This window comes from Mus pahari, chromosome 16, assembly GCF_900095145.1.
Source record: "Mus pahari chromosome 16, PAHARI_EIJ_v1.1, whole genome shotgun sequence".
Classification (NCBI taxonomy): domain Eukaryota; kingdom Metazoa; phylum Chordata; class Mammalia; order Rodentia; family Muridae; genus Mus; species Mus pahari.
Window position 1 is genome coordinate 18,487,332 of NC_034605.1, and position 7,571 is coordinate 18,494,902.

At 39.4% G+C, this 7,571-nt stretch overlaps 1 pseudogene; it reads left to right on the forward strand.

The window, feature by feature from the left end:
* Positions 1-6,259: 6,259 nt before the first annotated feature.
* LOC110334260 overlaps positions 6,260-7,571 on the forward strand; it is a 163,630-nt pseudogene continuing 162,318 nt past the window's right edge.

The following is a 7,571-nucleotide window of genomic DNA, read 5'->3' on the forward strand; positions in this document are numbered from 1 at the left end:
TTCTAGCCCAAAGATGCACACCAGAGATCTGCCACACGAGGATCATTGAAATTAGCCTCCCTCCCAATACTTGTTATAACAGGAACACTCAAGGACACTCAGATGGCTAAAGGCTTGCAAAAGATCACAATCAAGAGAAGTGATGGAAATATGACACCTTGGGAGCTATCCTCCTACAGCAAGCCCTGGATATCCTAACACAACTGGAACACAAGAAAATGACCTGGAATCCAATGTTATGATGACAATAGAGGCCTTCAAAGAGGATATGAATAAATCCCTTAAAGAAATACAGAAAAATACAATCAAACAGGTGAAGGAAATACATGAAATTGTTCAAATAGAAAACAATAAGGAAATAGAAGCAATGAGGGAATCCTGGAGATGGAAAACTTAGGAAAGAGAACAGGTACAACAGATATAACCATCACCAACAGAATAAAAGACACGGAAGAAAAGAATCTCAGGCATAGAAGATATGGTAGAAGAAATTGATACATCAACCAAAGGCAATGTGAAATCTAAAAGATTCCTGACACAAAACATCTGAGAAATTTGGGATACCATGAAATGACCTAACCTAAGAATAATAGGAATAGAAGAAGGTGAAGAGTCACAGCTCCAAGGACCAGAAAATATTTTCAACAAAACCATAGAAGAAAATGTCCCCAGCCCAATGAAAGAGATGCCTTTAAACATACAAGAAACATACAGAACATCAATTAGGCTGGACCAGAAAAACATCCTCTCACCACATAAAATTCAAATTACTAAATCTACAGAACAAAGAAAAAATACTAAAAGCTGAAAGGGGGAAAGACCAGGTATCATACAAAGGCAGACTTACCAGAATTACACTGGACTTCTTAACAAAGACTGTAAGAGCTAGAAGGGCCTGAATAACCTGTAAAAACTCACAGGCGCTTACTTAGACTTCTATACCCAGCAAAACTCCCTATATCCTTATGTGGAGGAAACAATTTATTTCAAGATAAAAACAAATTTAAACAATATCTATCCACAAATTTAGCCCTACAGAAAATACTACAAGGGAAACTCCAACCCAAGGAGGATAACTACACCCAAGAAAACACAGGAAATAAGTAATAATAGGTAATTCCATACCAGCAAACACACACACACACAAACACACACACACACACACACACACACACACACACACACACACACATACTACCAACACCAAAATAACAGGACGTAATAGTCACTAATAATTACATCAGTGACTCTCAACACCAATGGACTCAATTCCCAATAAAAAGACACAAGCTAACAGAATGGATGTGAAAACAAGATCCGTTATTCTGCTGGATACAAGAAACATCTCAGTAATAAAGATAGACATTACCTCAGAATAAAGGAAAAAATTTCCAAGCAAATGGACCCAAGAAATAAGGTGGAGTAATCAATTTAATATCTAACAAAATATGCTTTCAATCAAAACTGATAAAAAGAGACAGGGAAGGAAACTTTATACTCACCAAAAAAACAAAAAATAATATCTCAAATTTGAACATCTTTTGCCCCAAACACAAGGGAATCTGCCTTTATAAAAGAAACATTGATCTTAAATCACACATTGAACCCCATACATTAATAGTGGGAGACTTCAACACCCTACTCTCACCAAATAACAGGTAATCCAGACAAAACTAAACAGAGAAATAATGAAATTAATCAATGGTATTGGAAATCAAATGATATTTTGATTCATTTACAGAATCTACAGACAGCTACAGAATATTACATCCAAACACAAAAGAAGAGATCTTCTTTTCAGCACCTCATAAATCCTTCTCAAAAATTGACCATATACTAGGTCACAAAGCAAGCCTCAACAGATACAAAAAATTTAAATAACTCCTTGTGTCTTATCATGCTACCATGGATTAAAGCTGGACTTCAGCAGCAACAGAAATAAGAGAAAGCCTACATGGAAACTGAACAACTCTCTACTCAATGATCTCTCTGTCAGGGAAGAAATAAAGAAAGAAATTAAAGTCTTTCTAGAATTCAATGAAAATAAGTACACAGCATACCCAAACTTATGGGACACTATGAAAACAGTGTTAAGAGAGAAACTCACAGCTCTGAGTGCCTCCATAAACAACTTAGAAATTTATCCAGCGATTTAAAACTACAAGTTGAACACTCTAGAAAAAAAAGAAGCAAGCACACTGAAGAGGTATAGAAGGTGAAAAATAATCAAACTCATGGCTGAAGTCAATCAATTAGAAACAAAGAGAATAATGCAGAGTCAAGGAAACCAAGAGCTGGTTCTTTGAGAAAATCAACAAGATAGACAACCCTTTAGCCAAACTAACTAAAAGGCAGATAGACAGTATCCAAATAAACAAAATCAGAAATGAAAAGGGAGACATAACATCAGACACTGAGGAAATGCAAAGAATTATTAGGTCTTACTTCAAAAGCCTGTACTTCACAAAACTGGAAAATCTTAACAAATTGCATGATTTTCTAGACAGATACCATTTACCAACATTAAATCAAGAACAGGTAAACTATTTAAACAGCCCCATAACTACTAAGGAAATAGAAGCAGTCATTAAAAGTCTCCCAATCAAAAAAGTCCAGAGTCAAATAGTTTTAGTGCAGAATTTTATCAGATTCAAATATGAGCCAATACTATTTCATAATCCTATGAAATAGAAACAGAAGGAACACTTCCAAACTCATTCTAGGAGGCCACAGTCATTCTGACATCTAAACCACACAAAAATTAAACAAAGAAAGAGAATTTCAGACCAATTTATCTTACAAATATTTATATAAAGTACTGAATAAAACATTGAGCACCAGTCATGCAGCATACAAGAGCTGGTCCACAGAACCTGACCAGCAGAAGACTGCCTGGTCTGGCCTTAGTGAGAGAAGATGAGCCTATTCCTGGAGAGACTTGGGGTCCCAGGGAGTGGGGAGGTCTGATGGTTGGGGATATCCTCATGGAGACAGGGTGAAGGAGGAATGGGATGAGGAACTGTGGAAGGGTGGACAGGGAGGGGGGTAATGACTGGGCTATAAAAAATAAAAGTAATAATAAATAAATAAAATGAATAAAATAAAAAAAATACTTGCAAATCAAATCCAGGAACACATAAAGAATATCTACCATGATCAAGTAGGCTTCATCCCAGGGATGCAGGGATTTGTTATGTGTGTGCCTGTAATTAAAAAAAAAAAAAAAAAAAAAGGATAGTGCCTTTGCCTGCAAGCTGTGACCATGCTCTGGCCTTGCCTCATTTCCTTCTGTTTCTCCCAGCTTAAGCTCCTTAAATTCCACCAAATCACCAGCAATGACCCAGCTTCTCTCTCTTCTGGGTTCCCTGCTCCAACAGCTCACTCACAGACCTGGAATCTGAGGATAAAAATCACACTCAACTTGTCACTCTACAGTTTGCCTTTCGTGGCATGGTTGCTGGGAGCAGAATCTCCTGCATGGAAAGGCATGCCCTTATCAATTAATTATCCCTGTCTTTCCTCCACATCCTTGGCCACCCACCCATAGTGGAGGCTGCTAGCCCTAGCTGTCCCGAGGCCTTGTACTGTCCCGTTTCCTCCAAGGCATGGCAGAAAAAGCCCCTCTTTCCCTGTGTCTGCCTTTTTCCCTTGGGACCTAGAAGTCACAACTGTACCTTTCATCCTGCAATTGACTTCCAGCCTTCCTTCTTTATTGACAAAATCAAGAACCAATTAGGGAACCAGATCTTAGTATCAGCACCTTCTTCTACAGGGATGGTTAAATACATAAACATCCATCAATGTTATCCACCATATAAACAAACTAAAAAAAAAATACTATAGGATTATCTCATTAGATGCTGAAAAAGCCTTTGACAAAGTCCAACACCCTTTCATGTTAAAAGTCCTAGAGAGATCACAGGTACAATGTATACACCTAAACATAATAAAAGCAATATACGGTAAGCCAATAGTCAACATTAAATTAAATGGAGAGAAACTTAAAGCAAGTCTACTAGAATCAGGGATGAGACAAGGCTACCCAGTCTCTCCCTATCTATTCAATATAATATTTGAAGCAATAATATAATATTTAGTAGCAATAAGGCTACTAAAGGAGATCAAGAGGATACAAGTTGGAACGGATGAATTCAAAGTATCTTTGTCATGGTCACACTTAGTGTATGTGTTGCATATGGTTTGGACTTCAGTCTCACACGGTTTGTAGAGTGTCCCCTGTCAAGATTAGAGAAGGGGTCACAGGTGCCAGTCTGGCCTTAAGCTGTTGATCTTTCTTCTAAGTGATTGGTAACTCCTCTCAAGGTCCATTTGTTAAATGTCTTGTGATTAAACCCCTAAAACTCAGGTGTGGGTGTGGGCCTGAGCACCAGAGGCTTTCCACGGAGATCTCTGGCCAGGCTTAGTGTGAGGGTTCAGGCGAAGGGAAGGGAGTGCAGGCAGGGAGGCCAAGTCTCTGCCGTGTCTTCACAGATGATGTGATAGCATATTTAAGTAACACCAAAAATTCTACCAGAGAACTTCTACATCTGATAAGTACCTTTGGCAAAGTGGCTTGATACACAATTAACTAAAAAAAAAAAAAAAAGTTAAAAAAAAATGAAAATTTCTCCTGAAAAGAACAATAATGGTTCAGGCTCTAAGAACAACAATTGATAAATGGAGCCTGCTAAAATTGAAAAGCTTCTGTAAGGTAAAGTGGATGTTAGTCATAAAGTACAGGATACCCATGCTACAGTCCACAGACCCAAAGATGCTAAACTAGAAGGAAGCCCAAATGAGGATACTTGAATATCATTTAGATGGGGGAAGTAGATGGAGGGAGGGGAATGGGCAGTAGAAGATATTGGAGGAATGGGGAAATTTTCAGGATCAGGTATATGGAGAGATAGGAGAGAGTGCCAGAGGGCCAGGAGAATTAATGAAAATCTGAAGCTGGCAGAGGTTGGGGGAGGGGGCGGTGGGCCAAAGCTGGAAGACTAGAACTTGCCAGAGACCTGCTATGGGAGAAGCTCCCAGGAATCAGACAGGATGATATTAGCTGAGACTCACAGCAGTGGGGTTACGGAACCTGAAGACATCATCTCCTATAGCCAGACAGGAACTCCAGTGGAGTGATAGGAATACCAACCCACTCACAAAACTTTCAACACAAAATTTACCCTGTCTAGAAGGGAAGGAGATTGACCAGAGGTCTAGAAGAAATACAGGGAAGGGGATAGAGCAGAGGTTGAAGGAATGGGCAAACAATAACCAGCCCAACTTGAGACCCATCCTATAGGCATGCACCAATCCCTGACCCCAGTAATGATTCTTTGTTGTTTTTGCAGACAGGAGCCTAGCAAGGCTGTCCTCTGAGAGGTCTACCAAGCAGCTGACTGAAATGGATGTAGAGACCCACAACCAACCATTGAACCAAGCTCAGAGATTCCTATGGAAGAGTTGTGGAAAGGATGGGGCTCCAAGGGGGATAGGAACTCTACTGAAAGACTAACAAAGTCCACCAACCTGTACCCTTAGGAGCTTTCAGAAACTGAACTACCAACCAAAGAGCATACACAGGTTGGACCTAGGCCCACCCTGAATATATGCAGCAGATGTGCAGCTTGATCTTCATGTAGTTCCCCCAACAACTAGAGTGAGGGTCATCCCTAAAGCTGTTGTCTGTCTGGTATATGTTCCCCTAACTGGGCTGCCTTGACTGGCCTCAGTGGGAGAGGATGCACCTAGCCCTGCAGAGACTAGATGTGCAAGAGAGGGTGGTTACCTAGAGTGACTCTGCCCTTTCAGAGGAAAGGTAAAGGGGGCTGGGGAGAGGGACTGTGTGAGGGGAGGATTTGAGGAGTAGGAATCAGTATGTAAAGTGAATAAGTAAGGTTTTAAAAAGAAAATTAAAAAATTCTAGTCATTCATATATATATATATATGGAAAGTATTTTCTCCTATTCTGTGGCCTACCTCTTCACTTGATTGAGAGTTTTTGTTACTATGAAGAAGCCTTTGAATTTCATGAGCTAGGGGTGGTGCTTTAACAGAAAGATTTTGTACCTGTACTTGGTCAAAAGTATAGAACTAGAGGTTTTGCTAAACAATGACACTGTCAATTTGCTTTCAAATTTCTATGTTTTTAATACAGATTTTTGTTGTTCTCAATTTTGGTCAGAGACATTTGACCAAGCCAATGTTTGGTTGACCACTGGGTAGTGGTTAATACAGAGATTCTTAAGTGGTCAAATTTCCAATGGTTACTGAGTGCTCAGCTATGGATGGACCGTTTATATCATCCACTGATCAGAGGAATATCACTCAGAAGAGGAAAAGGAAGCATGTAAGAGCTGGCAGATGCGAAGGACTCTGAAATGCTGGTTTCTGGGATGACGCGGCTTCTGCATGCATTGACTCATAGTACTGGTGCTTATTGGCACAAGACCTACACAAGATGAACCCAGTTAAAGTTCCAGCATGGTTGGGGGTGGGATGAAACACCCCTGGGAGTTGGCAGTTGATGTCTGAGGAAGGAAGGAATACCTTGTGACCCTTTGGGAATATGGCCACTGGCTGGTTGTCTCATATTCAAGCACACATGGCAGTACTGATTGAAGGCTGGACGTTACTAGTGATAATAATGAAAATAAAAAGAGGATAGGTAGGCAGGGAGATGGGATGAGGTGAACTAGGGGTAGATGGAGAAAGCTCCTGGTGGGTAGATAAGGTCAAAATACGTTGCACAAATATTTGAAAATTTCAAATAATGAAAATATTATTTAAAAATGACAGAAGTATATATGCAAGGCATTTTAAAACTGGCTTCTAGCTAATGTTCAAATGATAAGTACACCCTTGCTGCTGTTTGGTCTGAGAAGGTGAGTGGTCCATTCTTTTTCCTTTATGTGAATTGACCTGTATCCCCGGAAGCTCAGTCAATTCCTTCTGGTTTAACAAAAACATTCTGAAGCTTTCTATAAAAAGAAGTTAGTTCACTTTCTCTACACAGGATCTCAAACGTTGGTGGTAATGAGGTAACAGAAAAGGGTAAATGTTTTTCCTCTAACTTTTAATTAGAGACATCTTTACTATTTGAAAGATTATGACACGTGACATTGCTTTGGTAGTAGTATAAAAATGAAGACATATACTAAAATTATCCAGGTGGGCTCTTAATTCTAATATGGTGTCTGAAATTGAGACATCAACATATTCATAAACTCTACTGCATGAATAGATTAATAGGTAGAACCAGACCTGGCTTGTTTCTCTGATGCACGGCCACTGTTAGAGTCCAAAATTCCAAAACAACCCAAGCAGTCAGGAGAGTTCAGCAAAGCAAAGCAAAGCAAGATCTTTATTTGAATTAGGCAGCAAGAACTGATTAGGCAGGGACAACAGCACAGACCTGGGAGGTAACTGCATCCTTAAACATTCATCTCAGTATGTACTTAAGCAGATGACTTTACTATTCTTCTTCTTCTTCTTCTTCTTCTTCTTCTTCTTCTTCTTCTTCTTCTTCTTCTTCTTCTTCTTCTTCTTCTTCTTCTTCTTATTATTATTATTAT